Consider the following 20,651-nt stretch of genomic DNA (forward strand, 5'->3'; position numbering starts at 1 on the left):
TTACCAAGTGATGTTTTGTAATGACGTTAGTTTTGATATGCAACAAGATTTTTATTTTATTTTAGTGATGCTATAGGTATTTGTGTATTGCAATTCTGTTGTTAAACTGCATTGAAATAATAAACAGACGTGGTTTGGTTCACCACGTGAAAGTAAGTAAATAGAAGTTACAATCCAATTTGTCTATGTATGGGCTTTCTGGGCCAATTGTCTCCAGCAGCATCCGATTAAGCTGGGATAGTCTGCATCGGTTGCAACTTTGAGGGTCTTATTAGCGAGGTGCAGCCTTTAAAAAAAACCGCAACATCTATGGCGAACATTCAGGCAAGTTGCCCTTCAAGAACATATTCTCAGGTTTTTTCGGTAAAGTCACGTAGGTAAAAAACATTAAAATTAATGAAAGTAAAATTAAACAAAACAAAATAAAATTCACGACGTTTCGGAGGCAACACAAGTCTCCGTCATCAGGTGGGACCGTCACAGCCGAATTAGCTGCATCAAGTGAAGCAATGATTCAAGATGTAATCCCTTATAAGCAAGTTGAAGGGAGGTGGAGAAGGGGGGGGGGAGAGCTTATCAGGCTGTGGTAGCCAATGAATGGAAACGTATCGGGAGGGAGGAGGAGCGGTGATCAAAGACTGCACGCAGTGCTCAACACAATGAATGGAGACGTGTCGGGACGGAGGGCGAGCGGCGATCAAAGACTGCACGCAGTGCTCAACACAATGAATGGAGACGCGCCGGGACGGAGGGCGAGCGGTGATCAAAGACATCACGTAGTGCTCAACACAATGAATGGAAACGTGGCGAGCGGTGATCAAAGAACAATGAAGAGATTACTGTTAAACACTGTGGATGTTAACACTCGGTGAAGTAAATTAAAATAGTGCCTGTCAGATAAGATGGTCCAAAAAGTGTAATTAAGTCTTTTTTGCGTGGTTAATAACATCTTTCCAGTGATTACTGAGTTTGTACCCATCATCACGGTTGAAATTATGTCTGTGTTTGTATATTTGTATGGCTTCGTGTACAAACCTTTGATGGTAGCCCGGAGGTTTGCAGAGAACCTTGGTCTCGGAAAAGACAATTTCATGAGAGCCCGCCGAGTTGTAGCAATGATCGGCAACGGCCGAAGAATCAGTTCTGCCGTGTTTCAGATCTGACTTGTGCTCGCGGACACGATCAGCAACATGACGTTTTGTTTCTCCAATGTAGCAATCACCACAAATGCAACTCAATTTGTAGACTCCAGGATACTGTAAGTCAGGAACGACATCCTTCACAGATGGAATCAGATCACGGATTTTATGCACTGTACTGAATCGGACTTGGATCTTATGTTTGTTTAGAATTTTGGAGATCTTTTTGGTCACGCCTGCTATGTATGGTAACGTGATAGTTTTGGTCAGAGTTTCATGTGGTTGTTTCTGTGTGGTGGGAGAGACAGCTTGGCGGATAGTGCGGTCAGAGTATCCGTTCATCCTGAGGGCCCGATGTACATGTCTTAATTCATCAGTCAGGTGGTGTTGGTCAGAAATGCCATGGGCTCTGTGGTATAGCGTTTTGATGAGAGAATTCTTTTGAGATGGGTGGTGGTGGGAATCCGGTTTCAAGTAGGAATTTGTGTGGGTGGCTTTCCTGTAGACAGAATGTCCCAAGGATCCGTCAAGCCTCCTCTTAAACAGAATATCCAAGAATGGTAGTTTACCGTCTTTCTCCACTTCCATGGTGAATCTGATAGATGGGTGTCTAGAATTGATGTGGTCCAAGAAGTGGTTCAATGCTGGGAGGCCATGTGGCCAGATGACGAAAGTGTCATCCACATATCTCTTCCACAGGGAAGGACGCAGGGTGGATGTCTGGATGGCGTCTGATTCAAACTTTTCCATGAACATGTTGGCTATAACTGGTGACAAGGGGGAGCCCATAGGGGTACCCTCATTCTGTTTGTAGAAGGTGCCATTCCAGGTAAAATAGGTGTTGGTGAGGCAATGCCTAACCAGCGCAGGTACATCAGAATTCAATCCATGTTGGACTAAGTCCTCAATTATTGTTAGGGTGTCCGGTACTGGGACTTTGGTAAACAAAGATACTACATCAAAGCTGACGAGGATGTCATCAGGAGATAGTACCATGTCCTTAACCATAGAGACTAATTGGGTTGAGTTGAGTACTGCCGAAGAGGTCTTGCCTGTGAAGGGGAGCAGAGTATCTGATAGAAAACGGGCTAGTTTGTACGTCGGAGAGTTCATCGTCGACACGATGGGTCGTAGTGGGGTGTCTTCTTTATGGATTTTGGGAAGACCATAGAGTCTGGGAGGTCTTGCCGCCGATGGTTTTAGAGAGGGACGTTTGCTTGGTTCGATTAGGGAAGTCGAACTCGTGATGATACTGTTGGTTTTTGTCGTTAGGCTTTTAGTGGGATCGTTTTTAATTTTGGAGTAACTCCCATCATTAAGCAGGTCCAGGATTTTGTTGTTGTATGAATCTTTATCCATGATGACCGTGGCATTGCCCTTGTCTGCCGAGAGGATGACTATATCATCTCTCTTTTTTAAATTCGCGAGTTCAGAGCGTTCGTTTTTGCTGATGTTACTAGTGGGTTTCTTAGCATTCTTAAGAATAGTAGCTATTTCAGCTCTTGCTACATCCGCATGGATGTGTCCTATGCCTCTGAGGGCTACATCAATCTGAGAAATCATATCCTCTACTGGTATATATTTAGGGGTGACGGCGAAATTTAGTCCTTTGGCCAGTACCGTTTTTAGATTGTCAGAAATTGGAATGTTACTCTGATTAATCACGGTCTTGTTAACATCCAGCTTTGCGATGTGTGGCTCTGGTTTCTTTTTAGATAGGAGGTTGAATTTAGAAATCAGGTTAGCTTTGCATTTGGCTGACATTGAGTCAGCAGAAGCAGAAGTCATGTTATCAACGTGGTTCCAATCAGAAGGTGACATTTTTTGTGTTAACATTAGATGTGTTTGTAAGAGAGTCTTGTCTAAATTATCGAGTTCAGATCGGAGTAACCTTATTCTCTCCGAGATTAGTGATAGGCTAGCTTTAAATAAGATCTGTTTGGAGTTCGGTGAGGACACAGCAGCGGATGTGAGTGTGAAAGCGATGGGTATTACCTTGTTATCGCGGCATCTCTTGAGGAAGGCCAGAGGCATAGGACACATCCATGCGGATGTAGCAAGAGCTGAAATAGCTACTATTCTTAAGAATGCTAAGAAACCCACTAGTAACATCAGCAAAAACGAACGCTCTGAACTCGCGAATTTAAAAAAGAGAGATGATATAGTCATCCTCTCGGCAGACAAGGGCAATGCCACGGTCATCATGGATAAAGATTCATACAACAACAAAATCCTGGACCTGCTTAATGATGGGAGTTACTCCAAAATTAAAAACGATCCCACTAAAAGCCTAATGACAAAAACCAACAGTATCATCACGAGTTCGACTTCCCTAATCGAACCAAGCAAACGTCCCTCTCTAAAACCATCGGCGGCAAGACCTCCCAGACTCTATGGTCTTCCCAAAATCCATAAAGAAGGCACCCCACTACGACCCATCGTGTCGACGATAAACTCTCCGACGTACAAACTAGCCCGTTTTCTATCAGATACTCTGCTCCCCTTCACAGGCAAGACCTCTTCGGCAGTACTCAACTCAACCCAATTAGTCTCTATGGTTAAGGACATGGTACTATCTCCTGATGACATCCTCGTCAGCTTTGATGTAGTATCTTTGTTTACCAAAGTCCCAGTACCGGACACCCTAACAATAATTGAGGACTTAGTCCAACATGGATTGAATTCTGATGTACCTGCGCTGGTTAGGCATTGCCTCACCAACACCTATTTTACCTGGAATGGCACCTTCTACAAACAGAATGAGGGTACCCCTATGGGCTCCCCCTTGTCACCAGTTATAGCCAACATGTTCATGGAAAAGTTTGAATCAGACGCCATCCAGACATCCACCCTGCGTCCTTCCCTGTGGAAGAGATATGTGGATGACACTTTCGTCATCTGGCCACATGGCCTCCCAGCATTGAACCACTTCTTGGACCACATCAATTCTAGACACCCATCTATCAGATTCACCATGGAAGTGGAGAAAGACGGTAAACTACCATTCTTGGATATTCTGTTTAAGAGGAGGCTTGACGGATCCTTGGGACATTCTGTCTACAGGAAAGCCACCCACACAAATTCCTACTTGAAACCGGATTCCCACCACCACCCATCTCAAAAGAATTCTCTCATCAAAACGCTATACCACAGAGCCCATGGCATTTCTGACCAACACCACCTGACTGATGAATTAAGACATGTACATCGGGCCCTCAGGATGAACGGATACTCTGACCGCACTATCCGCCAAGCTGTCTCTCCCACCACACAGAAACAACCACATGAAACTCTGACCAAAACTATCACGTTACCATACATAGCAGGCGTGACCAAAAAGATCTCCAAAATTCTAAACAAACATAAGATCCAAGTCCGATTCAGTACAGTGCATAAAATCCGTGATCTGATTCCATCTGTGAAGGATGTCGTTCCTGACTTACAGTATCCTGGAGTCTACAAATTGAGTTGCATTTGTGGTGATTGCTACATTGGAGAAACAAAACGTCATGTTGCTGATCGTGTCCGCGAGCACAAGTCAGATGTGAAACACGGCAGAACTGATTCTTCGGCCGTTGCCGATCATTGCTACAACTCGGCGGGCTCTCATGAAATTGTCTTTTCCGAGACCAAGGTTCTCTATAAACCTCCGGGCTACCATCAAAGGTTTGTACACGAAGCCATACAAATATACAAACACAGACATAATTTCAACCGTGATGATGGGTACAAACTCAGTAATCACTGGAAAGATGTTATTAACCACGCAAAAAAGACTTAATTACACTTTTTGGACCATCTTATCTGACAGGCACTATTTTAATTTACTTCACCGAGTGTTAACATCCACAGTGTTTAACAGTAATCTCTTCATTGTTCTTTGATCACCGCTCGCCACGTTTCCATTCATTGTGTTGAGCACTACGTGATGTCTTTGATCACCGCTCGCCCTCCGTCCCGGCGCGTCTCCATTCATTTTGTTGAGCACTGCGTGCAGTCTTTGATCGCCGCTCGCCCTCCGTCCCGACACGTCTCCATTCATTGTGTTGAGCACTGCGTGCAGTCTTTGATCACCGCTCCTCCTCCCTCCCGATACGTTTCCATTCATTGGCTACCACAGCCTGATAAGCTCCCCCCCCTTCTCCACCTCCCTTCAACTTGCTTATAAGGGATTACATCTTGAATCATTGCTTCACTTGATGCAGCTAATTCGGCTGTGACGGTCCCACCTGATGACGGAACCTTGTGTTGCCTCCGAAACGTCGTGAATTTTATTTTGTTTTGTTTAATTTTACTTTCATTAATTTTAATGTTTTTTACCTACGTGACTTTACCGAAAAAAAACCTGAGAATATGAATCATTGCAGTCACGAAAGCTTCAAATCTAGAACTTCAAGAACATCCCGATCATCGCAGGACACTGGCACGGCAACGTTGTACAATTCTAGATAAGAAGTTTTCGTAAAGTCATGTAGGTAAAAATGTATTTTATTTTTTTACCTACGTGACTTTACCGAAAAAAACAAAGAGTATGAACGTTGTACGAGTGACGCGATAACCCTGGGTTTGGACTGAGCAATACCTGACGATTGCGTCACCCCAGTCAATAAATCCTTGTAAGAGCTCGACTTAACGAAAGCCGCGTCTCTCGTTAAGTCATCCAGATTTCGGGAAGCTAAGCAGGCGTAGAACCTGGTTGATGCGTTGGGTGGGTGCCCACCATGACGCCTACATTCTCACGCTCCAAATTAGCCGGATTTAAAAAATGCCACCGCAATTTTTTCAATTGGGACTATACTATACAGATAAATCATCGCCCCCTACTGGCATACTCATGCCCCAGGTCACTCTTGCAAATGCCACTTGTCTTATTCGCAGCCGGTTAAACAGAAGCAACATGAAAGTTGAGGTCTTGCCTATGCGACAGCGAGACTGCGCTACGTGGTGGGCAGTAGAGGGCAGTACATCGACATTCATTGTTGTTACGGGTACTGTGGTGGCGATTCTATGCTTAGCACGGAGGCTTTCGCGGCCAATATTATCCATGAGTTTTTTTTATTAGATCGCGTAAATATAAATGTGTCTTCTTGGTTCTTTCGGTAAAGTCACGTAGAACGAACCAAGAAGATGAATCCCTGCAGTCACGAAAGCTTTAAATCGAAATATAAATGTGTCGTTAAACCCGCCACCACCCGACACAGCCAATGTATCTGCGCCTATTGTTGTGATTCTATTCTCTCCCTAAAAGCTATGCTCCTCGTCTTCGCCAAACCGCTCTGGCCAGTGCGGTGAAAGAAGTGTGACCAGTCAACCCCGTCGACCCGCGCGGCATAGAGAACCCCCCTCGTCCGTCGCTGGATGAACACGAGGGCTCTGGCGTGCGCATCCATACAATGCAAATGTTCAAGCGGGGCCAGCATTAATGAACCTTATGGCGGGACCCCGGGGTCCCATACGCCCCCGGCTCTCGCATAAACTGCGTTGCGACGTCATTTCATGCCCGTTGAAGGCGAACGACACGGCAATCTATTCCTCTCGACGAGCTCCACACGATGAGCTAATCAAAGATGCGCTTGTTCAGCTCTTTTGCGCAGAATGATCCGTGCTAGGTGGGTCACGGCGTTTATGTGCGCGGTGGGACGGAGTCGAGTAACAGAAATTAGTTAATTACGATTTTGACTTCCGTTTATTCGGGACCCCGGGGTACCGCCGTAAGTATCATTTGTCGCAAGTCACAAAATTAGTGCCGAGATCCATCGCGTGTATTTTGTGCAATGTGCATTTGGAGTTTGCGTGTCTCTCTCTCCCCGTGGTCGCGTGGATGTTTTTCCGGGTCCTCCGGTTTCCGCCCTCCACATTTAGAATCAACATCACGCGTTTAGAGTATCTTGGTTGCGATAAGTGCGTGTCCACGTGATGACAAGCCACCTCGGTGAGCCATCGTCTGTGATTGCCAGGTCGCTTCTGGAATAGCTCAGTGCGCCTTACCTGGTAAAATAAACCAATAATAGTTTAATACAGTCCGAATGTTAACAGTAGCGGCGTGTTAGTTACTTTAAGATGTTTCTTATTCATGTTTTTGTTTTGTTGCGGTTGCACCCGAGTCAAGAGCCGCATGACTCAAAGGGTTCTACCTAATAAATCAAACTGAAATGAATGAAACTGAAATATAAAAAAAACTGAAATATCTACCGCCGGTGTCTGCTGGACAAGGCAGACTCGATCGTGAACCACTCGACTCCTCACTGGGCATTCAGGGGGCCGGTGACGTGCACTTTTTATTTAATCCGGGGATGGTGGATCACGAATCGATCGTCGTAAATTTGATTTGTTCGTGTCACTGTTACCGAGGGACAGATCCAAAGTCCCAGACGCCAATCAGCCAGCAACAAACAGCACAGCTTAGGTGTGAGCAAGGCTACAAAAACTTGGCGGTGCGAGGGAATCAGCGAGGCGACCTGCAGTGTGGCGAGTAAGTAAGGGAGTAGTTTAGTGGAGGAGTGAGTGAGTGGGTGTCTGAGTGAGTGCTGTGTGTTGTTGTGTATAGGAAGCAGTAGTGTAGCGGTTAGCGTGCTGTGCTGTGAACCTGGAAACCCGAGTTCAATTCCCGTTCACAACCAACACAAGTGACGATTATGTGAGTCGGTTCTGGGCCACCGCTAGATCGACTCAGTCTCAAATGAGTACCTGCTACGGTGTGTTAACATCGCCAGTGGGGAGACAAAGGCGGCCGGGCGTGGTGCTTGCCACCCATCCCCTCGTGTGCCGTGCCGGCCTTCATACTTACTCGCTGACAGCATTTGCCCCTACAGTCTGTTAAAGGCTTATACGGAGTTATTGTCGTCTTTGTCGTATTGTTGTGACCTGCGGTGTGGTGGTTGAACACGGTCCGCCTGGTAGGCCGAGTCATCGGCACGAGTGGACGGATTCAATGAGTTGAAGTTCATTGCTGCAGGAGCCATGGTGGGAGAGAGAGAGAGGAGTGGCCACGCTTTGCGTGAGGAAGCCTCGACTAAGGAGTGACCAGGAGACGATGACGACACAGAGTGGATTAATGAGGCGCTCCGTGCAAAACGCTCCTTAAAAGGGAACTGGGCAAACATCCCCAATGGAGTCATCATCATCATCGCCACCACCAACCACCACCATCGGTCTTGATCAATCCACAGCTGGATGAAAGCCTCCCCGAGTCGTTGGTTGCCATCCGTGTCACTCGCCCACCACTTCGCCACCGCTGTATTAATAACTTCCCATTGGTGTCGTGTGTAGCTGTCGTCGTGAACATCGCTCTCTAACACCTGTGCACAGGTGTGTTTACCCAAGCGGCGCGGACAAGTTAAAGATCCTCTACAGACGGATCGCGACAGACGACGGGCTGACTCACAGAATTACAGTACGCATTGCAAGGCTTTACGCGCATGAATGAGGTTGTTCGAACCACGAACCCCACTACCCCAGACACCGCGAAACAACAACGATTGAACTTGACAAGCCCCGGCACAAGAGCTATTGTCGCGATCGCAAGCGTAGTGTCACTTGAGTTGAACTTGACCATACAAGATGCCCAACGCAGAGCGTGTTTAATCGGTGCGTACTGTCACTGCTGCGGTGCGGTTCAGAAATGCGGTCATTACCATGTTGAACGACAACGATACAAATGTCACAGCAGTGGGAAAACACGAGCAAGAGAGATCGCGTGATTTGGTTGACGTGCGTATGTTGAACCTCTTTCGCACCGTGCGTAGCCAGCCAGACAAACGCAGAGGGGCACGTGGATCAAGTGAACGCGTGCAGCTCAGTGACATTAAAACTGCTGGGGGACATTGAAGCGGGGCATGGTGGTGCCCATAGTCACGAATAATAATACAGCCAAAGAGAGGCCGTGCAACCACTGAGATGATGGAGCGATCACATCAGCTCGCGTTCAGGTGGATTACTGCATCGCAGGATAAGCGGCAGATGATGGCGACCGCTTGGGAAGAGCCCTTCATCCAGCAGTGGATTGATCATGGCTGATGATGGTGAAGGTGATGATGCAAGAATGCAAAGCAATTATGCACAATGAATATTATTGCAGCGTAAAAAAAAATTCGCTTCAAAGTGTGATGCTCATACGAACGTCCACGGGGGAAATTCCACATTGCTATGGCACGAAGCAGTTCGTCAATGTACCCATATAACAGTTACTGTTGCATGGCGAGGAGCAGTGGCGTAGTGGTTAGCATGCCTGGTCAGTGCGCACATGAGTGACGAGTGATATTGAACTGGTCATGAGCACCTTCCCCCCTGCACCAACCCGCACTGACCGGCGCGGTGAAGTATAGTCAAACAACCCACGTGACGTTCATCCACCCGGGGGAATTGACAAATGGCTATAAATGGTTAAATATTTGCTCATTACTGCTGATCTGGTTCTCGTTGTATCGAGTCAAGACCAGACCGGGCACTGAACCGGTAAGATAATGAGTTTGATTTTACCACTGCGGCCACAGCATCACCCGTGTACACTATTTATGCAAGTATTTACATCCGGACATACTCTCCATACGCGTCGAATACACGCTTACACGTACTTTTAAAGTGCAATTATTTTCTAGCGCATCATCACCCGCCACGGGTCGATAAAACGAGCAGCACTTTGCAGGAAAGTAAACATCGGTTGCACTACGTGTTGTGCAAGTCCCCGGCACAGTAACGTAGAATTCTCGCCATAGGTTCGCGAAACCGACCGCGACACGGACGCGCGTGCAACGAGGTCGTCCACCACCGACATCGTTCATGCGCACGGCGATCCATTTACAGATACCCCCACCGGTGTCTCATGAACACCTCTCATCACTACCTTCTCGACGCGTGATTTGATCGTTGTCAAAAACGATGGCTCCATATCCACTACAGAGAAGCGAGTGTTAGAAGATGTATCCATTGCTACGTGAGACGTGAAATAAAAGATAGCGCTGTTTCTCTCCCTTCCAATGAATGTCTCCCTATTATTTAAGCGAGAGTATGTGCCGACGTTATATCTTCAAAAATGGATCACCACGTGTCTGTGTGTGTATACAGGGGTGAGTGTGGCCATGCAATCCAAACGATGGTACCCGCATGAGTAAACCACTGCAGCCTACGCTCCTTCAATGCAGGAGGAGGAAGAGCAAGACGACACAAACGCTCTCCTAAAGCCCTCTCGCCGTGGCTACAAGCAGCAGACCTCTCGCATTGCCATTCAACTCCGCAACATATTTCCCAACGCAAGAATAGAATACACACGCAAACAACGACTCGGTCGACTCGAGCTGATATATGTGTTACAGAGTTGTGCATGCGTGTGTGTGGTTTAAAAAAAACATCTATAGATATATATTAAAAAAACGTAATCACCTTGCATTTGCTGGTTGATGTACGCGTGAGAGTTGAGAGTTCCCGCTGCTGCTGCTGCTGCCGCTGCTGATTCTGCGCGTATGGATGGACACAGAACGCTCCGGAAAACGTTTGCACAGCGCTTTAAATAGTGACAGATGACGTCACCCCCCCCCCCCTGTCCCCCCCCCATCCTCTCCCCCCCCCCAAAAAACACTGTCGCACCATGTCGGAACCATCAGAAACATCACGTTACCCCAAATCCCCCACCCCACCACCACCGCTCTGCTTCCCTCCCCAACCTCCCAGCCTTCCTCCATCACCTCCCCCACCACCCTCCCCACCGCTTTCTCTTTCTCGCCGCGACTATCGATCGGCTCTTATCTTGACATCAACAACTGAGCCCCGAGTTCTCATGCTGCTCGCGTGAGCACGTGGCCGGGGATGTACTTGGTGGTCATCGGCTCAGAGTCACATCATCAGAATTCAAGATCGGTGTCATCTGATCAGAAGCTTGATGTATCGTGGAGAAATCCGATGAGCTTCTGCTCAGAAAGTCACAGCAACAAACAATACAAAATAACGATAGGAGTGCAGAGTATAGGAAAGGTGAGCAAATCACAACAAATACCGACATACCAATAGACAAAGTATGTAAGTTCAAATTGCATAAGTACACCAGTTTCAAAGCTTGGGCAAGGCAGCAAAACAACAGACAAGAACTGTCCCAGACCACACCAAGACAACCAAGACAACATCCCTTGCCTCACTAAAATTGCACATTTAAAGTTAACTATCGATACATCGGTAGGGGTGAAAGTTACAAATCGCAATTGCAAATGCGGTAGTATCCAGCGGTAAACTTCTGCTTCAGGATATTTTTGAAGAAAGATTTACGATGTTAAATAATGATCATCAAGATCGCCATCATCATCGTCATCTTCAAAGACAGATACAATGGTCATCAACGATCATCATCAATAGTTACATATATCATTACATATTAATCATCATCGTAATAATCAATAATCAGCATCATCACGACTTCAAACATTATTCATCAAGATCATCATCTAATATGACTAATAATTAATCCATATCAATCTCATTAATTATCAAGATCATCATCACTTATTGACCGTCATCACCATAATCTTCACGGTTGAAGATGATGACGATAACGATGATAATCCTCAAGCATCATCTTTAGATTATCTTAAGTAAGACGGGCTGCCCTCTCATGCGTTTGGATGTGATACACAAAGAACACAACATTCACAACAACAAAATCTCAAGACTTGTCAATAACACCGTGGCCTTTAAATGATAAATCTCACAGGCGAAGTGTGTTTTCGGCAATGCCTCTTCTTCGTAGCAAATATAATTCTGGCTGTCGCCTGATGAAGCTGGTTGTAATTGCCGGCGAAACGTCGTACTCAAATTGTAACTGTTGTGGGTTTACACTCTAACACTGCTGAACTAGTAACTAATTATATTTTCTTGGTTCTTTCGGTAAAGTCACGTAGAAGGGAAATAATAAAATAATACAACATAATAAAATAAACTAATTGGCACGTTTTGTTTACGTGACAAACCTTGCAAATTGGCCGTGTCGGGTGGTGGCGGGTTTAACGACACATTCACATTTAAACCATCTAACCCAAACCAAAAAAGCCCTCTATTACAGAAAACATATCTACGTATGTGAAGCCAAGCAAAGTTTCATTGGCTTCACTCATAGCACCGGTAGGAGGGTCAGGCCAAAGCCAGGAATAAGAATCCGTCGGAGTCGCCTTCCGTGACCCACCCCCCGCGGCTGCAGCACCTTCACTCTTCTCCGCTGTCTCCGAATTCTCGTCCCTGCTGCCCACACTCCCGTGTCACCATTACCCTGGCCAATGTCAATTCATTCGACTTCCAGCTACCCTTTGTGACGATGAAACAATCCGTCTGGAATGTGTCCGATCTCGTCGCATCCAGGAAGCTAAGCAGGTTGCAAAACCTGGACAATGCTCGGACAGGCGACCACAATGCATACCAGGTTGCTATAGGCTGGACAGCAGAGGGCGGCACAGAAAACTCCGTAGCGACACTCCACTGCTCTGCGCCCACGTCTACGCTGCCCGTATTCACCAACCCGCGTAGACCAGCGTGGTGAAGTATGGCCAAACCAAACCCCACGACCCACACGACATGGGGAAGCTGTAATCCGTGAGAGAATAATTGGCAAAAAAATACCGAACATTCGCATGATGTAAGTTGCACCTTTAAAGCAGCAGCAGCAGCAGCATCACAGAGTTAATTGTGTGACCATTAAAAAAAAACTGATCAAACCTCAAAAACAACTTGACCCTCGCATCGTAGACACATCCTCGCATCCTGCCTGACCTTGGTTAGAGGGGGGGCGGGAGTAAGGAGGGTGCACGTCGCAATGTTAAACAAACTCGAAACAAACGTCAGCTGATGAACACACCGAGTAGCGGCGTAGCTGCGCGTGTGTCCACCGTGAGTTCTACTCGCGCGCTCACCCCCTCGTGTGTGCGGTGCCTGTTGTGTTGTGGACAGAGCTGTCCCTTGGGTAGACGGCGAATCGGGGCGACCGCCCCGGGCCCCGCACCCCCCCCCCCACCTGTGGACGGCTCTGGTGATGGGGAGACGCTGCAGCGATTCCCGGCGCTTAATTCCCACTCAAATGTGCATTCTGTCCAGCTGCCTCCGACTGACGCAGACAGTTTGTGTCGTAGCATCATCGTCATCACCACACGAAACGTGCAGATTGAAAGAAGGATCAGTTTAACACGTAGGCTCTTCCTACTGTAGATCAGTTAGTCTGTGTGTGGGGCGGGGAGCGGTGGTGTAGCGGTTAACGCGCTGCGCTACGAACCCGGCGACCCGATTTCGATTCCCGCTCACGCCCACCAACGCCAGTGAGATTTTCTGAGCCGGTCCTGGGCCTCCCCTAGATCGACTCAGCTGCAAATGAGCGCCTGGTGCAGCGTATAAATGTCGCCATTCGGGAGACAAAGGCGGCCGGGCGCGGTGCTGGCCACCCACCCCCTCGTGTGCCGTGCCGGCCTTCATAGGTGCTCGCTAACAGCACTTGTCCCAAACGTTTTGTAAGGCTATACGGGGTATCTTTGGAGTCATTGCATCGTGTGGAAAATTGTACCAACCTTTTGACATTTACTATAACGATTTCAAAGTGGGTTAGGGTAGGAGGGAGCGGAATCTGCCTTTGACATGCGATGCTAAGCCCCCTCTCCCGTCCTTTCGATGCCACCTCAGGGGTTGATGATCAATACCAGAGGAGTTGCTCTGGGTCTTAGGACTCACTCACGTCTGCTCACTGTGCTCATAGCTACGTACGATGCGAAAGAAGTTCAACATGTATACATACATACACACACGACGTGTGGCCGAGGATGCCTCCCACACAGTGGGGGGTGCCTATGCAAACAAAACTTGAGATATGGAGTCACCTGCAGGAAGCCGGCGCCTGGCGTGTTTGACCGCTTCCATGGTTACGGGGAAAACATCACAGAAGTGGCCCAAAGACTCCGATGCTCAGCAAAGCCGTGGCACGGAGCAAAGCCGTGGCACGGAGCAAAGCCGTGGCACGGAGCAAAGCCGTGGCACGGCGGAGCGGTGGTGGCGCGCGCGTTCACAGCGTCCAGGGGGTTCGAGTTGAGCGGTCGCCCTGGTTAATACTGCGGATGGATTCCGCAAAAAACACGAATATATATAACCTAGGTGACCGTCTTATTGTCGGCAGGCGTTAAAGATCCCGGTGGCGTTATTCACTCTCGGAAAGGAGAAGGCTCCGGCGGGTGCCGCTGTTACACAATTTGCCGCGTTTGAAACAAAATAAAAGTTACCCATTTCATTGGGCACGACCACATTTCGATCTTCATCCCCCCCCCCCCTGTGGACAGAGCACCTCGATGAGATTGTGCCACGAGGCGCGACCACCAAACGTGTTCAATATTTTGATTCGGTTTTTTTCTTCCAAGGCTCTGCAATGCTCCCCGTGATTATTCCCCGGGATCATTGTTGGAGCTTGCGAACCACGTGGGTGCTACTTAATGAGAACTCATCAGCAGAGCGTGCCCTGCCAAACGCCGCTGGCTTGCCTAATGCGATGAGAACTTACGAGATAAAACACTTGTCCTGCATTTCGCTGTTAAAAAAATATATAAATTATGTTGGAAAAACCTCCCCCTTATTTGGTTCCGAATGCCGGCAGATGGAACGAACAAACACATTATGTGCTTAATCGTTTTTTGGATGTGCGAACACCGTGCGTAGGACAAGCGTTGCCGGCTCTTGTGGGGAACTCCGTTGTCAGCAGAGAGCAGTGCAGCAAAGACAAAACACCTACCGCTGTACCGCCCGATGCGCCCTGCATTTACCAACCCCGCACTGCCAGCGTCAAGTGCGGCCAATTTACCTGCCCCCCGTTCCGTGCGTCGTGGGTGAGGCCCTCGCTCAACACCGGCGCACTTTGTTTCGCACGAGCACCCAAAAAAACCCTTCCAGGAATTAACAGATGTCGAGCGGCGCGCTTTGCTGAGAACGATTCGACTCCAATTCGCGTGGAGGAAGGTCGCGCGTTTCACGTTGCGGCTGGGAATCAACTCAGCCCATTATCATCATCATCATCGCCGTCGTCATCCCACCGTGATCTGATCATCCCCACGTGGTGGAGAGTCAGCATTGGTCGTTTAAAGAACAGACTTGCCCCTGCCATGGTAACGAGGAGTCTCCACAATTGGTTCAGGGCCACCGAGGTAAGATGAATACCGTCACTCGTTCGTGTGAAGAGCGGAGAGCACCAAGACCTCTCACCCCCCAAGCCCGTAACAGACTCTTGGGGCAAGTGCTGTTAGCGAGCACCTATGCGAGGCCGACGCGGCACACGAGGCAATTGCTTGGTCACACACAGTACACGCGGCAGACATTCTGTCAATCCGCTGCTGGCTTGACTTGGAGCCTCTCAATGCCGTGGGGGTCATGGGCAGGGCCGTCCTTAGAGGGGGGTGCGGGACCCGGGGCAAGTCGCGCCGTGTGGCACCCCCTACGCCTTCAACCTAAACCGGAAGTGTTACCTCTGACGCGGCGATGTCGAAGCGCACGGCCCCCCAAAGCGCGGGGCCCGGGGCAGTCACCCCAATTCGCCGTGTACCCTAGGGACGGCTCTGGAGTCATGGGGGTCACGTTACAATAGCTCTCTGACGCGTTTTTCGGGATGTATAAATTCTTCGGGAACTGAATTGCGTTCCTGAAAAAGCTCCCAGCATGCGGAGTGAAACGTCCGACACCGTGCTAAACACCCCCCGAGAAACAAAAAACATTGGAAAACCACACAGCAGCAGCAGCAGCAGAACAACCGCTATGAACCTCCTCCGGTCGTGTTGTTTGGCCATACTTCGCCACGCGGGTCGGTGCGGGTTAGTGATAGAGTGGACGGAGCTTCGTCACGTGTGTGTGTGCGTGTTTTTAAATGTTGCGTTTGTGGGGAGTGGTAGCGTAGCGGTTGGCGCGCTGCGTTGCGAACCCGGCGACCCATGTTCGATTCCTGCTCACGGTCAACACCAGTGACGATGCTCTGAACCGGGCCTGGGCCTCTCCTAGGTCGAGTCAGCCTCAAATGTGTAGTAAACATCGCCACGAGAGAGACAAATGCGGCTGGGCGTGGTGCTGTCCATCGACCGCCTCGCGCGCCGTGTTGGCCTTCATCATCGGTGATGAAGGCCGAGCAGCACTTGCCCCAACAGTCTGTTGAGGCTACACGGGGCATCTTTGCCTTTAGATCTGTTTAATCTCTCGTGCCCTCTCCGGCTAATGCTGAACAAATGCAGAAGGAGCTATTCGCTGCGTAAGCAAGACCTGCTGCTGCTGCTGCAGTTGAATGTTTCCTTGGCAATCCGTCGCCCTTTGCTTCATGCTTGTTGGAGAGTTTGCATCTCTTTGGGGGCTGTGCCTCGTTTGTGTTCGAGGGTGCAATGCCTTGCACAGAGTGGGCAAGGTCAGGTTCAGCGATCACTTTAGCAATTGACGCGAGTCCTGGCGAGGAATCGAACCGAGGTCGTTGGATCTAAAGCGCAACGCGCGAATTGCTCCACCACCGCTCCTCCTGTATGGGTATTGTTGTTAGTTATAATTTATTACAACGTGTAAAACATTAATTTTTTTACGCGCAGTGAGATTCACTCGTTAATTAGGGCTGCACAATGAATGCAGTGAATGTGTCGGCAGGCGTGAGGGCGTCCATACTTCGCCACGTGCGTCGTCGGTGCGGGTTGGGCACGTGACAGAGTAACTGCAGTACCTGCAGAATACCCCACCAAGAACAAAGACCCCCCGCATACCCTTAGCAGACTGTTGGGGCAAGTGCTGTTAGCGAGAATCTATGAAGGCAGGAACGGCACACGAGAGGATGGGTGGGCCAGCAACACCCCCGACCGCCTTTGTCTCCCTATTGGCAATGTTTACAACACTAGGTACTCATTTGAGGCTGAGTCGACCTAGAGGGGAGGCCGAGGACCGGTTCAGTTAGTCGCCACTGGTGTTGGCCGTGAACGGGATTCGAACTCGGCTCGCCGGGTTCCGTAACGCAGCGAACGATAACCGCTCCACCACAGCACGTTCACACACACACGAGATAGAGAGAGGGGAGATAAAGGCGGTGCTTAAACAAACCGATATGGCTTATACACGAAGGGTAACACATAGCGGAATAATTACATCACGTTGTGGGGCCAGACTTGTTTGGAGATGAACACTCACACGGCCACATTCCTGCTCCCACTGTGGGGGGAGTGCGAAGGGGTTTGGGACGCATTCCAATAAGATGACGCCACTTGGGCCGCTGTAACTCGCCTCCTCTCTCTCACTCTCTCCCCGTGACACAGCCGTCTCGGCCAGGGAGTCTACACTGCTCCAACTTTAGGGGCCTCTCTCTCTCTCACTGTAATCTTGGGCAATTTAGCCGGGAAGAGGAAGCGAGAAGCAAAGCCCCGTGGATGCATGCATCAAACACGAGCCAGAGGCTTGGCTATAAAGGCGACTGATTGACAACAACGGGTCGTCAAGGGAAAGGCGCAGCCCTGAAATTGCTTGCATCACGCCACTGCTGGAGGAAGGGCTTCAGCTAGAGGGGGTTCTAGACAGCCTCCCACGCCCTCTCTAGAGGATATAGAGGATGATTCTTTCACTCGTGCCAGACGTTTTGGAAGAGGCGAGACATCTCTGTAAATAATGGATTTTGTTGTTATTATTAGAGGACGTCCATCAGGGGGCTATGAAATCAGCTCGTGTGCAACTGCTGGGTGGATTATTACATCGCAGGGTCCTGAGAGATGGCGACGACTTGGGGAGGACTTCATCCGGCAGTGGATTGAGCATGGCTGGTGAGGATGGCGTGTGTAGGTAAAGCGAGAGAGTTCGCTGGAGAACGCCAGCAAACACGACGGGATGATAGTCCTTGACCTCACCACCTAAGTTGTTGCATCGCATCGCGATCTCTGCGTGACCCACCTAACCCCACCTCTGCACAGTTGTGTGCCAGCACTTTAGAAACCAGGGTTGGTGGATTACGTACAGACTCGTGAACCTCCCAGAGCCACTGCGGCTGCAAGGACGACCAAGAGATGACAGGACAGCAAGTGATTTCGTGACTTAGTTTGCGCGGACTTTGAGTCCATTCCTTCGCTTGCACAATGGATTTTACCCTGGTACCCTGATTTGTCGTGCCCACATTCAAAGTCCCTAAGAGGGAATTTACCAAACATCCAAATATAGGAAACTCATATTAAAATTGCCTTGAGAGGGAGGCTTTCCTGAATACATATGCCGTTGCTTTGAACCAAATCACCTAGAATGCCTCTGTAGTCGTCCAATCTCAGATAGAAATCGGGTTGAGTGTGGGTCGTGCTCGGATGGGAAACCACCATGCATAACATGTTGTCTATAGGCTGCGGGGATACGTGGTTTGAAGGTGCAGCAAACATCCATTGTACCGTACATTCTATGCTCCCACGTCTATGATATCTGCCTACATCAAGGGTCGCTAACCAAAATAAGAAGAGGATAAAAACAATTTTTAAATCAGTCAAAAACCCCTTTATTTCAATAACTGCAATGCGTGTGAAGAATGTCACAAAGCAGTCCTTTCAATGAAATATTCATTTATACTGGAGGAATCCGATGAGCTATAAAGCTCTTTTTTTCACAGGTATCCAGTAGGGGCACGGGGCCAGAACGTTGCAACAACAAACAATACAAAAAAAACACAATATGAGTGCAAATATACAAATAAAACTAACTAGTTTTGTTTACTCTCCAGGTAAATCCCACTTATGGTATTAACTTCTTTTTCAGGAGCGACCTGGCTATCACAAATGACATCTCAACGAAGTGGCTTATCGGGTGGAAATGTTCAGCAGGCAAATACTGTAAACGCACGTGTCTAAGCGTGGAGGGAAAACCCATAGGACCCGCAGAAAAATCCACGAGATCACGGGGAGAGAGACACGCAAACTCCAAATATACAGGTGTCAGGGTCGGGAACGAACCCACGACCTCCTGTATACCGGAGCCGCAGGTTACCGATCCCTAGCCTCCACCAAGCAGCACCAAACAGCGTGGTTCATGTATACGGTCAAAAAACCGTCACGACCCACCAGAGTGTATGGAGACCCCCCCCCCCCGTCCATCTAATGTCAAAGGGCTGTTCACGTACACACACGTCGCATTACCATGTACTTGCTTCGAGAAGAAAACGGTTCGTTCAAATGCCTACTAACCACGATGACATAAGGGGTCATAAACGTGGTCCCAAACGAAAAATATGCAACCGAGGCTGAAAAAGTGCCCACAAGGTGAAGCGTGGAGGGACGCGTGCTTGTGATGCCATTCTGAGACAGAAAGAAGAACGCGTGGATGAGAGAAAACACGCGGGCTCGTGACATAATCATAACTGAAACTGTTAAAACGAAGTATATGGGCTTGGGTAGGACACCTCGTCAGACGAGATCGTGGCACGATGGTCAATAATAATAACGGAGTGCCAGCCAAGGGACAAAACGCGTCTGACAGTGCACCGGCAAGGAAGTGTCGCGGTTAAATCAGCTCCTGTGCGGGTGCCGGGTGGATTACTAACACCGCAGTATCGTTAGATGTGGCGGACGGATTGGGAAGGAGGCCTTAATCCGGCAGTGGATTGACCACGGCTGCCTGTGATGGCATGCACAAAACCCATCGCTCCTATTCAAATCGGAACGAGGCACGGTTTTGTGGGGCTACGGCAGCTTTCAAAAAAGGAGAAAGTACCCGGTGCAGGCCTTGCTCACTCCACTGCTGGTGCCTCCACCAGAGGGAATTCCAGAGAGCCCCCCCCCGTCTAGAGAAGTGGCTCTGAACCTGGGGTGCACGCACCCCCTGGGGGTGCGAGACGTGGCTCGATTTTTCAAAAGGTAAATAATCGAAACAGAAATTAAGCACGGGCACGTAAGTACAACTACTTTATATTTTTGGTTCTTTCGGTAAAGTCAAGTAGAAGGGAAAAAATAAAATAAGAAAAAATATCTATATATTTTTATTGTTTTATTATATTTTTATTTTTTATTATTTCCCTTCTACGTGACTTTACCAAAAGAACCAAGAATATTAATCCTTGCAGTCACGAAAGCTTTAAATAAAAAATACAACTACTTTGTTTCATCAAACCCCAGTGTATTTATGAACATGATACTGTTTTAACCAAAGGGGTGCAATGCTGCAGTAAAGGTTGAGATCCACTGCTCAATGTTGCATTTTTGACCTACCTCTCCCACGCTGGTTACTCGTCGGAGTTCCCACACTTAACCCCACCACACCTATCGTGGTGTACCCGCCCCCCATGTATGCCCCTGAGCAGACTGGGGGGGGGGTATCAGAAGCTTGCCCATTGTTTCAACTGCCACGCCGAGAGATCGAACGGGCGACCTTTGCAGGCTTGCAAGTCCACTGCGATAACCATTACATCACCGGCCGGTAGCAGCAGTACCTCTACAGTCGCTTCCACGTAAACAAATATACGTATATATGTGTATATATATCTTAAAGCGCACTCAGGGGAGGGTGGGTGTGTGTGCTGGCGATGTTAAGCAATGAGCT

General features: G+C 48.7%; 1 protein-coding gene across 2 annotated transcripts in view; it reads right to left on the minus strand.

Moving 5' to 3' along the window:
* LOC144945637 (filamin-C-like) overlaps positions 1 to 10,626 on the minus strand; it is a 98,144-nt gene extending 87,518 nt beyond the window's left edge. For both annotated transcript variants that reach the window (XM_078874178.1, XM_078874177.1), the window contains exon 1: positions 10,518 to 10,626. The gene's annotated coding sequence lies outside the window, so the exon portion shown is untranslated. The remainder of the gene's footprint in view (positions 1 to 10,517) is intronic.
* Positions 10,627 to 20,651: the final 10,025 nt, after the last annotated feature.

This window comes from Lampetra fluviatilis, chromosome 38 (assembly GCF_964198595.1).
Source record: "Lampetra fluviatilis chromosome 38, kcLamFluv1.1, whole genome shotgun sequence".
Taxonomy (NCBI): Eukaryota; Metazoa; Chordata; class Hyperoartia; order Petromyzontiformes; family Petromyzontidae; genus Lampetra; species Lampetra fluviatilis.